Below are 14,429 nucleotides of genomic sequence, written 5' to 3'. Positions count from 1 at the left end.
AAAACCCACCACCACATGCCATCTCAGTGCCAGGGGGTGAATGCTTTTTCCCAGGTAAAAAGCAGATTCGAATCAGGTGTGCGTGACTCTACTACGTGCCATCCCTTCTCCATCTAGAAAAGAGTGATGTAGTCACTTCACAGTTGAAGCACTTGCCCGGTGATGATCAAATCTGACTCTTGCAAGAGCCGAATGAGATAAATAGACATGGTTCGCTCACTTGACAGGTAGAGGCTGAGGCCCAGAGAGGGACAGCATGCTGCCCATGGCTATGTTAAGAAGGAATGGCCGAGTCAGGACAAGGATCAAGGCCTCTGTCCTCTGCGCTGGGCTGGTACTTCTGCTGCTCCTCTCCCTCATGGCAAGGCTGCAGGCAGGGATCTCAGCTTTCCTGCCGAATCTGTAATGACACATGCGTTTCCCCACTGGGAAGAGGATGAATAATCCAGTTCCCTGCTCAAAACCACGAGGGAAAGCAGTGCAGCCCCAGGCGGGCCCCTGTGCTGCCTAGATGCATGGTGTGTACAGTGCATTCCTGTGGTTTTTGGCTGTTGCTATGGTGTGTGGACAAAATAGGAATGTGTTTCCTTGGAAAATCTCAACAGTGACTCATCCTTATTTCTGTTAGGAATATTGAAGGTATGGATAAGCCTAGGGGAATAGCCATAATAGCAATGTTTGCTCTCTATCAGGAAGTAGGTTGCTACCATTAAGTGGCTTCTTAAGAGCTTGTAAAGTAAAGCAACATCAGTCTTATTCAAAGGAAGCTGGCATTAGGAAGGGATGTGGAGGTCTGAAATGAATTCTCTTTAATTGAGGGTCTCATTTCCTCTCGGTGAGCAGGAATTCTGCCCACAAGGAGTGGTCAAAGGCTCTGGCCCCTTTGGAAGCCTGTGAGCTCAGACACAGAGTGGGGAAGTAAGAAAGAAGCTCAAAGGTCTGCTTTCAACTGCATCTCTCTACCACTAAGCCTTAGTTTACCCATCTGTGAAATGGGCACCAGGAAGCTTATCTTACAAGGTGGTTCAGCCAGCTTGGATAAAGTAGCTGGCACATGGTGCTCCCACAGGTCACCGGTGTGACAGTGGTCCTGAGAGTCTAAGAACTGGGGAGGATGGAGGCTTTGGTAGCTGCACCTGCTGAACTGTGATAGGACGCTCTGACGATGTTACAGACATCTCCTCATGACAGGAGATGCTTGTGGGATATGAGGAGGAGGGGCGGAAGGAGTAAACAGCATCAGAGTCCAGTGAATGCTGGATGAGAGGTGATTGTTGGAACTTGCCTCACCCAATGCTCTACTGAGAGGGCCCAGCCACCCTGGGCTTTGTGCAAGCAGGGGTTACAAGGAGGCAAAACCAAGTGCAAGTTTGCAAGCAGGGTTGGGGGCCTGTCAGCAGAGAGAGAATGGGGAGATGCAGAGACATCACTGGTGGCCTCTGAAAGGAGAGAAAAAACATGAATGATGACAGAGAGAGAGAGAGAGAGACAGACAGACACACACACACACACACACACACACAAAGACATCATTCATTTGTGGCCTCTGAAAAGAGAGAAGAAGAAAGGAGTGACACAGACAGAGAGGGAGAGGGAGGGAAGGGAAGGGAGAGGGAGAGAGGGGGTGGGAGAAAGGGGAAGGGAGGGAAGGAAAGAGGGAGAGAGAGATGGAGGGTGAGGGGGAGAGAAGAGGACAGGGAGAGGGAGAGAGGGGGAGAGGCAGGGAAGGGGGAGGGAGAAAGGGAAAGAGGGAGAGGGAGGAAGAGGGAGAGGGAGAGGGGGAGGGAGAGAGGGAGGGAGAGGAGGAGAAAGAGGAGGAGAGGGAGAGAAGAGGGAGAGGAAGAGAAGGGGGAGAGGAGAGGAAGAGTGGGAGAGAAGGGAGGAAGAAACGGGGAGAAGGGAGAGAGAGGGGGAGGGGGAGAAGAAAGGGGAGAGGGGAGGAGAGAGGGAAAGAGAGGGAAGGGGAGAAAGAGAAGGAGGGGTAGGGGGAGAAGAGAGGAGAGGGGGGAGGAGAGAGTCACAGAAGTGGAGGAAGGAGAGGAAGCAGCTCCTGGGTTCTGTGCTGTGTCTGCCGTGCGTGTCTGTGTGCAGCCTTCAGCCACCACAGCCCTTTCTTTGAACGAGCCTCTAAGGCGATCTGCTCTTTGCCAGCCGCAGAGCCCTAACTAAGCAGAAAGAAACAAGAAAGCATACAGACAGAAAACTGCGAGGAAAGGTGCCAAAAGCATAGCCATTCCTTCCTCTAAGTGGGGCTTCTATGGGTTCTTGTTTTACTATGTTCCATCCCCCAGCAATTTTCTCCAGGAAGCATGGATTAAGATCTTCTTGGAAAAGCCCAAACAGAAGCACGCCCCCAGGACCCATGATAGCAGCTGCCATCGGCTGGGCCCCTCTCTCATCCATTCTGGAAGTGCTGTGCCTGTGCTGACCTCGTCTGCATGGCCTTCTCGCCTCTCCCTAGGCATTCTAGTACTTTCCATTTCTGGAGCTGGACTTGCTTCCCCTGCACCTGGGTCTTTTCACAGCACCTGCCCAGGGGGAGGCCTCCTTCTATGTCTTGGTTTCTCCCTAAGTTCCTTAGAGACTGTCCTGTTCTCTTGGCCAGAATAGAAGCAGAACGCCCCGGGGCAACTGAAGGCGGCATTTCCAAATGGTTGGGGTCCAAGGCTTTGGTGTCAAGCTGACCCCAATTCCAGGCTGACCCACCTCCTAGCTATGCATCCTTGGGCAAGTTTCACAACTTCTCTGTGCTCCAGTCTGCTTTCCTGTAAAATGGTTTCCTGTTACTTCTACCTTATCAGAGTTGAGAGTCATGCCTAAGATAATAGATATGACACCTTTAGAAAGGTGCTGGCCTCCATAAATATCAGTTATGATTTCTGGAAAGACTTGCCAACACCCTGATGTCTCTTCCAAGGCTGCGTATCCTCAGAGAGGGAGGAGTCCCTGCGTGTGCTCCTTCTGACTGAGGGTCTCTGTGTGGTTAAGCTGAAGCTCCCGTTCTCCATCTGCTGTCACTGAACACCACAGTGTCTCCTGCCATCCTTCCCTCTTTGTGTCTCAGAAGCAGCGGCCTTGCTGATTGGGCTCATCTGGGGCTTGGCATCAGGGACAGCCTGACCACTCTGGGGATTGCTGGGAGCTATCCTACCCTGGCCCATCTGCTCCTGCTGTTGCCTTCCTTTAGGCCTTTTGGGGGAGGCTTGGCGCGGGGTGGGGGGGCTCAGATCTGTTCAATTCAATGCAATAAACCCTGACTGAGCCCCTATTACAGACTGGTCCCTGGGACAGGCGCTGGGGCCTGCACAGGATAAGTCTCAGTCCCAGAAGAGACCCACGGGGAATTAAAGGACCCATTGTCTTAGAGTGGGTGGGAAGAAGTTGTCAAGCAGGGATGTCCCGGGCCTGAGGACACTGCGGTAGAGAGAGGCAAGTGTGAATTTTAGGAGCTATGGAATGCTTAAGGACAGCCTTCAGTCTCATCTAACTTAATCAGCCCAATCCAATCACTGAGCTAATTAAATCTATTCCGCTGGATGGAGGGCGGATGTGTTCTGGGCACACGCTCTTTAATGATCTTTGGGAACTGCGCACTCTTGTCGGACCTGGGTGTAGGGGGTGGGTGTTTTTTCCTTTTAAACTCACTTCAAAAATAGATAAAAATCTTTACAATATTAAGAAAATTTTTTTTCTAAAAGGGAAACTTCAGAACTGCAGGCCTTTCCCCGTGGCTTCTGCATGTGCTGGGAACAGAGGCTGTCCACTGGGAAGGTATTACAGGACCAGCCTGGAGAGGAGGCCGTGTCTGGCTGGAAGGAGTAACCCCCATCCCCCTTTATATGAGCCTGTCTGTTAGAGGCTGGGTCCAAACAATAAAGCATGTTTATGTATAGCTGCATTATGCACATCCTTAAAAAACTGCACAACGAATTCAAGAATACACAAATGCACCGTTGTTACAAATATTCCAGGGCTCCAGAAAGAGTGAAAAATCTTGCACACCCAAATGGGCTGCCTTCCCCCGAGCAGCTCTCAGTATAGTAGGCATCTTGCCAGAATTTCTCTGCGTGCTATTTGCATACGTGTGCATTTATAAATACAGAGTTTCGTTTAGCATGTGAGTACTTTTCCTACAAATGTGACCAAACTGCTTGTATTGTTCTGTAACTTGCTTTTCTCACTTACCAATATGTCTTAGAAATTTTCCCCAAGGGACCTCCAGGTCTTTCTTACCCGCTTTAACTGTTGCAGGGAGGTGGGGGAAGGCACATGCGTTTGCCCTCCTCAATGGAATCATCCTCCTGTTGATGAACATTTATAACAGAATTTGTTTCCATTTGGAAACAGAAGCTGTTTCCAATTATTTGCTGTCACACACAGCTCTGCAGAAAAGATCTTTAGCCATGCTTCTTGGGGGTACATTTGTAAGTATTTCTGTAGGACGAAATTGCTAGGTGAAGGGGGATGGGTGCTTTTTTATTCGGATGGATCCCTCCAAGTCCCCACCCACCTCCCCGTCCAAAGGCTCTACCAGTTTACTCTCTCAACAGCTGCCTGGTCTGCCCTCCGTAGGGATGGGTGGCTTCTTTGCTGGCGTCTCCCTTTCTGCCTGTTCCTTTTGCAGTCCCCTGGGCTCTCCTACAGACCTTGGCCAAACGCCATCTTCCTGTCCTTTGTTACCCAATTGTGCCAAAGGCCCCATTCTAAGGACTCCAAGTGCAATCTCAAAACATAGACCAATTAATCAAGGACTGATGACTCTCGTTTTGAAATGATTCTTGTTTTCCACAACAAGATGTGCTGCAGGGTTTGGAGCAATCCATTAACCAATATTGATTCAGTCTGCAAACTCCTTCATTCATTCACTGATTTACAACGTTGGGTTCTGGGCTAGTTGTTTTGGAGCCCTGACCCTCAAAGGGCATGCTCTCATTGGATGGAGCAAGACATGCAAATACCTTGTGTTGCTAGGTAGATTTATACATATTGTATTGTATTGTATTATATTATATTATATTATATTATATTAATAGCCACCTGGCTGTTAAACTGTTTTAAATGTTCAAAAAGAGAGGGAGAGATCTCAGCAGGGGAGGGACCAGAGATGCTTTGGGGATAGAAGAGTCTAACAGACCAGCACTAAGATTTATTAGTCTACAGTGAATGATTCCTGGGGCTGTCCAGTCCTTTTGTCACAACATAAACAAACGCAGGGATGTCTTTATCCCCGGGCAACAGTTCTTTTTTCAAGAGTGAAGGAGGAGGGGAATAATAGGGTGGAGCTGTCTTTTCCAAGCCTCTCTTCCCCTGCCTCTGTCCAAGGGCTGTGCAGGTCAGCAGGGCTATTTGCATTCCTTTCTTCCTTCCTTCATTATGGTTGATATTTCTAAAAGATTTGTTTGTGATTATCTAACCTCCCCAGTTGGCAAGAAAAAGATGAAATGGCTTTCAGCCTGTGTATGGAAGTGTCCTCTACAGACTTTTCTTTTTTTTTTTTGCCCCTCATTAAAAAAAAAAAAATCAGAAACCAAGGCGACACTGTTCAGAGCTCAGATAGCAAGCTGCTTGTGAATCAAAAGATAACATGGTATGCTGGGTAGCAGGACCCAACCAAAGAGTATTCTGATTTATTAACTTGTCTCCTGAGTAAGATAAAGTGGGTGAGTCAGTAGACATTGGAGCCTCCTTTCCTCTGCCTGGGTCCAAGGAGGAAGTAAGCCATTGAGAGTAAGTTACTAGCATCTGATGTCAGTGCAGCGAGGGTCGCAGCTAGCTCTGCCCTGATGGATGGGTACCATACAAGGTCTAGACTTTGGACTCCAACGGGGCTGCCATGTCAGTGCCATTTCCAGCTAATCTCCTTTTTCCATGCACTCAGTAGGGGACTTTTTCTTTCTTTAGTTCCTAGTGTTAAAGGCAGTTTAATTTAGTTACATCAAATCTGAAGGCTAACCAGAGCGTAAATGGACTGTAAATTACTGAAGGGGGACCTCAGAGATCATTCTACAATATTCCATCCATCCATCCATCCATCCTTCCATCTAGGAATTATAAGAGCTGATATTTTCCTTTAAGAAGCTTATAGTATATTGGGGGCATGTTACACAGTCACATATAACTTTTAATCTATGATGGATTATTTGAGTGTCTGCCTCTCTTGCTAGAGGAAGATTTTTTTTTAATTTTTAAATTTATTTATTTATTTTTGAGAGGGAGAGAGAGTGAGAAGGGGAGTGGCAGGGAAAGGGAGAGAATCCCAAGCAGGGTCCATACTGTCAGTGCAGAGCCCGATGCAGGGCTCGAACTCACGAACCACGAGATCATGACCTGAGGTGAAATCAAGAGTCAGACGCTTAACTGACTCAGACACCCAGATGCTCCACAGAAGAAGATTCTTCTATCTGAGAAGAATTAGGTCAGTCCTTTTCACTGCCTAACACAGTGTGAGACACACAGCACATGTTCAGTAAATGAGCGACTCAGCAGGAAGTGAGCCAGAAGTGGGGCTGGAAGTTTCAAGGCCTGTGAGGGGCAGTGTGTGGATCAGAGGGTGGCTGCCAGAGAGCAGTGGGGTGATCATTGGTAAGGCGATAGCTGGAGCCACGATGTGGAACTTGGACTTTATTATGTCCCTGGAAAGACATTCATAGGTATCAAGCAGGAGAGACGCATGATAAAGTAGGCTCTTTCTCTCTCTTTCATGCATCCATTTATTCATTCATTCCATTCAATACAATTTATCAAGCATCATCTATATGTAAGGCACCATGCAAAATACTGAAATATAAAGAACAGAACGAAGAGAAGCGTATTTTCAAAGAGCTCACAATCTGGTAGGGGAGAAAGATAAGTAAACAGATGATTATAATGTGTAAATTTTATGCTAGAGATTCACACAGAATACTCCAGGATGGCCTTCTGGAGGAGGTAACATTTGAGCTGAATCTTGAAGGACGCATAAGGGTCAGGTAAGGAAAGGGTGGGAAGGGTGTTGCTGGCAGGGAGAGAGCGGGGAGAACATGTGATGCTTGGGAATAGCCACCCACAGTTTGGGGTAGCTGGAGCATTATGTGGGAGGCTAGGGAGCCGAGGGGTGCTGCTGAAAAAGCAGGTAGGGGCCAGAGCAGAAAGGGCCATGGGGAGACTCCTGGGCTTCATCCAGCAATGAGGACAGAAGATGCTCAGATTTGTATTTTACAAAGAGTATGTTGATGCAGAGAATGGATTGCAGAGGGACTGGATGGGCAGCAGGGATACCACTGAGGCAGCTGTTGTTCTTGGCTAGGTAGGGAATCACAAAAGACTGAATTAAAGAAGTGTTTGGGGTGGGAGATAATAATAGCTAGCATCCACTGAGCACTTACTGTATGCCTTCTACATGAAGGCATTCACTCAGTCTTCTAGTTAGCCTCTGAGATAGGAACTGTCATTCCCATTTTCCAGATGAGAAGAAGGAGGCACAAGGTCACTCTCTAGTGAATGCATATTTGTACTCAGACCACTTATAGGGTTGGGGGATCAGCAGTGTTGGGGTGCATGTATGGGGTGGGGAAGAGGATGAGTTAGACTGTTGATTTGAGATGCTCATGGGACTCATGAGCTCATGGGATTTGAGATGCTGGGAGGGGTTCAGCAGTGTCTTGGTTGGGAGTAGCCTCTGAGAGTCATGGTCAAGGGCAAGTGCATTCAAGGAGACTACAGGTTGGGAGAGGACAGAAACAGCGTCTTGGGGAATCATGGAAGGTGTGAACAGAGAAAGAACTGCTCATGGAGAGGACTAAGAAAGAAGCCAGACCAGAGGGACAAGTGTCTCAGGCGGGCATGGTCCACAGCTCACTTGCCACTGAGAAACCAGGTAGGGTAACAACTGAGGAGTGAGGAGTATCCCTATCAACAAAGATGGACTTTGGCCACAAAGATTTCATAGGTCACCTCGATGAAGAACAGTTTTGATGGAGCACCAGAGGTGGGCTGGGAAGTATAATGGAGGTGAAAAAGGATAGACAGGTGTCCAGAATGTTTTGGAGTCTCTTTGTTAGAGAAGGGAGGAGAGGGAGAGGCGCCAAGATAGAGGGGAGGCAGGGTAGAGTGATTTCATCTTCTTACAAGACTTGAGCCTCTTTTTGTGGACTCATCTTGGGATTCCCCCAACAGGGCTTAGATATTCGTTCATCCTAGCCAATCAACAAGGCTTCTCCTCCCTCCTCCACCCCCTGCCATCACCTCCACCTTGATAAAAGCAAGCCCTCATATCATGTAGGAAAAAATGGTGAAAACCTATTGGAAAAACCATGTGGGGATCTGGAGGACTTTCTGTTTTAGAGGCTAAGTGGTAACAAGCAGTTAAGTAGCTAGCTAGTAAATGCTTAGTTGGTTCTTATTTTTATCTATTTATGGGAAACAAGGTACCCTATTAATCATGGAGAGAATGGCCACACAGCAGGCTCTCTCACCTCCCGGTGCCTCCCTGGTGTTTTCTGGAGCAGAATCGGATGCTGCCATATTCCTGTGGCTCCAGCTTTGGCAGTTTGGAAGTTGCTGAAGGCGTGTATAACAAGTTCTCTCTTCTGCCTTGAAAAGACCAAGTGGGCAAGCCTCCATTTCTAATGGGAACCGTTAAGCAGATACTACAGGCCACGGGTCTGCCTGTCAGATTGACAAATGAGTCTTCTCTTTTGAAAGTCACTTAGGAAGTTGTATTTGGAAGCTTGAGAGGAGCTGTTAAGAGCAGACGGGGGCACCCTGCCCAACAGCTGAGACTGTTTACTTGGGGGTAGGGTAGGGGGACTGTTTCTTATTGTGAGCCATGGTAGGATTCCCTCCAAATGTTGGAAGTGTGGCCAACCTACATTAAAGGCAAAGGCTTAAGCTTCTGCAGGAGCCAGCTGGGCCCACACATCCTGCCAATGACCTAATTGGGCCCAGCAGGACCCAAACATTTGTATATACCTTTATTTACAGCCTCAAACAGGCTAGCAGGCAGCTGCTTTATGTACGGTATGGTGTGCTGATGGGCTACTCGTGGTACTCTGGATACACCCCAAGTGAGGAACCAACACAGAGTCTAGGTTTTGGGATTGGAACCCTTCTCGTTCCCAGGGGCTAACGAGTGGTAGTGGAAGGGGTTCTTGGTGAGAACAGGATACCTCTGGCCAGTGATTTTCAACCCTGGCTCCCCAAGGCATTTCCGAAACCTTGACATATAAATCCAGGACCAAGTTTTCCAGGAAATTTTCTGAACAGTGGGGCTGATGGCCACCCGACTGCCCAGGATCTTCGGATTCATTCTCAGACCTACCAAGAGGTACAGGCAAAATGGCTGAATAAATATTTGAATATTTAGAAAACAAAAGTTACCACCAGGCACTTTGAGGCCGGGACAGGATATGATAAAAATCTTCTGATATCAAATCATGACTGAGAGTTCCATCAGGATTAGCAATCACCTTAAATTAGGGCAAAGAGTCTGACTGGTGATGTCAACATTGAAGACAGTTAGTCTCGGGCTCTTACCACACGGAAGTCCTAGCTTTGCATTTGCACATCTATTCGCTCACTCATGTGATTCTCCCCAAATTCCAGAGCTCTGTCCCGTCCCTCTCATCTGTTGCATCCACTCTCATGTACACAGATGGTCTCTACCTGACCCATTTCATGAGCTGTCCATTTAATTAGGGTCTGTGAGTATATTGCCAGAATGCTACAGATATCATCTATCACAGGCTGGCTTAGCCTCAGGGAGAAGAACCCTCAGGGCACATTTGCATGGGAGTTTTGGCAGGGGTGGGAGGGGTGAGTCAGGGAGAGCATTAGAGTACAGCACTTGAGTGCTATTTGAGCAGAGGGTACAGATTTGGGCACGAGAGTGCACTCATTCTTTGAACAATGCACATTTACTGAGCTCATTCATAAGCAAGGCACTGATGGTATAGAATCTTGGGGAGCTCCCCGTCTGCGGTGGGACAAGGCCTGATGGAGGCTGAAGAAGTCAGTTCTTAAAAGGCAGGTGTAAGGAGCAGTGATGCACCAGGGGAAGTCAAGTCCCACAGAGAGTTCTGTGTCTCATAGGAGTGTGACAAAATTGCCAAGAAACCCACCTCATTCTGTCAGTGCTCCAAGGCTGGGAGTGGGTCTTGCTCATCTTCATTTACCTAGCACACAAGAGGTGCTCAGTGAATATTTGTTGAAGGAATAAATGAATGTACAGAGTGTTGAATGGAGCAACTAGCTTCTTCTTGGGGGTCAGAGGATGGGACAGAGAAAGTCTTCTTAAAGACGGTGATCTTTGAGCTGTATCTGGAAGTGTGAATAGGCCTTTGCCAGGTAGATAAGACAAGGACGGGGTGCTGGGCAGAGGGAACAATGGGTTCAAATGCACGACGCAGGCATCAAAGACCGCTGAGTGTTTGGCTGGTGTATGGTACATGTTGGTCAACCATCAGAAGCCATTCTTAAGGGTTGAGTTCTTGCAAGTTGTGGGAAGTGCAGGTATTTGAGAGTTTTGGGTAGGGTAACAAGGTGATCACCCCGTGTGTGGGTTGACAAAGGGGCACGACCAAAAAGTATGCCCAGAACCCCTCTTCTGAAGTTTTAGGAATGCTATTTACCCCACTCCTGCTTCTCACTAGCAGGAACCCAGGTTCTGCCCCCCGGACCTGGGGAGGGAGGAGGGGGGTTTGTCTCACAAGTCCTTGTCACAATTTATCTTGGCAGCACCCCATGCCAGCTGGTGTGAAGGGAGGGAGTCAGCCACTGGAGGAGCAGGGAGTGGGTGCAAAACTGCTGTTGGCCACACCTCCAGGTGATACCAGTGGACTTGAGTGACACAGGCAGGGATGTCGGGGCTGTTGACGCTGGAGGCCCTCTGAGGGCATCTAACCCATGCATGGGAAACCTGAGGCCCAGGCATGGAAGAAAATGGTCCGAGATCTCATGGCACAGTTAGGACTAGACTCCAGGCCTCTGGGCTTCCAGTCTGGTTTTCTCTCCACAGATAGATCTGGGCTCAAAGCTGAGCCCTGCTCTTCCCCTACGATGCAACCTTAAGCAAGTTACTGAACCGCGCAGCTCTGTCATCCGGAACATGGAAATAACATTATTCCCCTTTTAGGGGTTGCTGAGGGGGGTTCAACGAAATAATGCATGTCAAGCATCTCTGGGTGCTCAATGCCTGGCAGGAAGCGTGTGCTCAGTTAGAGGTGAGTGGTATTCCTCTACCCTTCCAGGGTTCTAGTTCCGCTCTAGTGTATCATCCCACGTGCGGGTGTCTGGTGGTGATGTCCTGGGATCATGCAGGGGCTCCTACAGTAGCTGAGCTGATCAGAGGAGCCTTTCTCAGGTTGTCTTCCAGGTTGTCCAGGAAGGCAGGGGGGCATATCTTGGCTTAATTGGGTTTAGGGCAAATACTGATTTTAAAAGAGTAATCTTTGGTTCGGGTTACAGTGCAATTGTGTGCTCTTTTGGAATTAAAAAAAAAGAAAAAATATCAAAGGAAGATTGTACATAATTTGGTATGGGTGGGCTGATTTTTACCACCCAAGAGGACGTTCTGATTCACAAAGGGATTCATGGTACTTTACATCACCAGTGCCTCTTAGTGCACTCACTCAGGAGTCCATTTCCCTCACGTGATTCACACCAACTTTCCAGGAAAGGGCCTCCTGTTCCCCCACAGCCTTGTCACCCCTGCCCTTCTTGCAAGATTCCCTTGAGCTTTGAGCCGAAGCAGCAGAATCCTGGAACGGGGACAAAGTAGCCACTACAGGCTGTAAGAGGAACCATGACTTTATCCGCCACCAAGAAAGAAAAATCACCGCCAATTTTAACTATCAGATGCAGCTTATTGAGAAACAAATCCCGATTTCAGAAATGTTAAAATGTGAAAAAAAAAATACAGGAGACTCTTGAACAACACAGGTAAGCGTGGGTCCACTTACATGAGGATTTTTTTTTTTTGATAAATACAGCACAGTACCGTAAAAGTATTTTCTCTTCCCTAGATTTTCTTAACATTTTCTTTGCTCTAGCCTACTTTATTGTAAGAATACAGGATGTAATACATACCACATACAAAATATGTCTTAACTGACTCTGTTGTCTGTAAGGCTTCTGGTCAACCGTAGGCTATTACTAGTTAAGTTTCTGGAGAGTTGAAATTTAATATGCAGATTTTCAATGGCCCCCGGGGTTGGTGCCCCTAACCCCCATGTTGTTCAAAAGTCAATGGTACCTCTTTTTTTTTTTTTTTTTTTTGAGACAGAGAGAGACAGAGCATGAGCAGGTGAGGGGCAGAGAGAGAGGGAGACACGGAATCCGAAGCATGCTCCAGGCTCTGAGCTGTCAGCACATGGGGCTCGAACTCATGGATGGTGAGATCATGACCTGAGCTGAAGTCAGACGCTCAACAGACTGAGCCACCCAGGCGCCCCCAAAAGTCAATGGTACTTCTTAGAATCACTGAAATGCAGTGTTTGAGGACCTGGTCAGCTGGATACTAATGGCAGAATGAGAACATACCAAAGGGACCAATCCCCAAGTTATACATGCTGAATATAATTTATTATTTTTTGTTTGTGAAAGAAACCACTAGTTCGTAGGCTCTGTGGGGACAGACACTGGGTCTGTTTTGTTCACTTCTGTATCTCCACCACCTCGTTTATGGTTGGGGTTCAACAAATATTTGCTGAATGAATAAAAAAACAACAACAAAGAGCCACATTATAAAACATGTGGAAAACCCAGAGAAGAGCATAAATCATTCATAAATTCCCCCACTGTGGGTATTTTGGCTTATTTCCTTCGAATCTTATTTCCTATGAATATGCTCTTTTATATACATGTAAACATAATTTATTTTTAGATTTAGCTCTGGGATGTGTTTTTGTATTTCTCTATTAATATGAATGAAACGAGGAAATAAGATGATGCAGAAATGCTTTGAAGATTTGTAAAATGTTTAACCAAATATCTTATTATTAGTTATAATAATCATAACCATACTGCTATGAATGAGGCTGATTTTCTGAGAATACACTTCAAAGCAAACAACAGATTTGTTCTCTGAAGCTGGGAATGCGTGGTCCCTGCGTCCTGTCCTGTTCACCATGGGGAGTCCCTGTGTTTCGTTTTGGGAAGAGAGAGAGGCTCGTGGTTTCTTAGAAGTCCTGAGCCCCAGTTTCCCACCCAGCCCAGAAATGTCTTTAGTGTCACTAATGGAGGGTAAATCCTTGCCTGGGAAAACTCAAGCCTGCCAAAAGATTCTACATTTGCTCCAGCCAAGTACCTGAAGATCGGGTCTGTCTCCTTGTCTTTGTGGGCAGATAGGAGCCTAACTCTGGCAAGTGCCACTTAGCAACCCGGGTGGGTTTCGCATGGACTAATGCCCCCTTCCTGCTTGCTGTCATTTTTCACTTCGCTGACTCTGCTCCAGGCCCCTCTGGTTCCCTCCCTTTCCCCTCCCTTTTCTTTAAAATGCCCAGTCATCTCTGTACAAACACACATTGAGTCCCGTTCATGCTGAACCCTTGTCCCTATTTCAATGGGGGACAAACTTATTTTTGATTAAAATCTGTCCTTGTCACTTTAACTAGTGTTCGGGCTTTGCTTATCACTGGCAGTACTTGAAAGCCCATGAGGCTAACAGCTTGGGTTCTGGGCTCACCAGGGCTGTCTGTCCGTCAGCATGCCTTGACTTATTAGTCCATGTTCTCACCCTTCCCAACTCAAATCCTCAGCCCTGAACTTGGCCCCTGGCTGTCTGCTTCCTGTCCTCCTTCTTTGCCCTTAAGGATGAGATTTTCTGGTTGTGCCACTTAGTCCCACCTGGCACCCCCCTGCATGCTCATTTCTGCTCTCCCCACCTGCCTCAGCCTCTGGGGCCTGTGGAGGCCAGCCAGGCTCCCAGCCGCCTCTGCCCTTGCCTCAAAGCCAACATCCCCACCACCTTGTGCTGCAGTGGAGGCTGATCTTGGCCTTTAACAAGTACCCAGGCATTAAGTACAGGGAACAGTTTGGGGGCCCCACACCATCAATGCCTTCCCAGAGATTCAAAAGCATAAATCGCTTAGAGATTTCAAACCAGTTTCTAGGAGCGCCTGGGTGGCTCAGTCGGTTAAGCGTCCGACTTCCGCTCAGGTATAATCTCATGGTTTGTGCGTTTGAGCCCTGCGTTGGCTCTCTGCTGTGAACACAGAGCCCGCTTTGGATCCCCTGCCCCTCCCCTGATCTCTCTCTCTCAAAAATAAATAAATGTTAAAAAAAATGAAACCAGTTTCTAATACAGAAGGTCATTTTATAAAGTGGCTAAAGGGCTGTGGTCAGTACTAGATGACAGATGACATTTAAGCCCAATTTTAGAAACAGCTGAGCACATAAGTTGCATGTGTATTTCTTTGCTGACTATTCACTGTTCTGATTCTCCCTTCCTCACC

The 14,429-nt window shown here is 47.6% G+C and overlaps 1 protein-coding gene across 1 annotated transcript in view; it reads right to left on the bottom strand.

The window, feature by feature from the left end:
* Positions 1-14,429, bottom strand: part of ASIC2 (acid sensing ion channel subunit 2) — a 263,980-nt gene that overhangs the window by 48,332 nt on the left and 201,219 nt on the right. The window lies entirely within an intron of this gene.

This window comes from Panthera uncia, chromosome E1 (assembly GCF_023721935.1).
Source record: "Panthera uncia isolate 11264 chromosome E1, Puncia_PCG_1.0, whole genome shotgun sequence".
NCBI lineage: Eukaryota > Metazoa > Chordata > Mammalia > Carnivora > Felidae > Panthera > Panthera uncia.
This window is presented reverse-complemented; position numbering and strand designations above follow the sequence as displayed.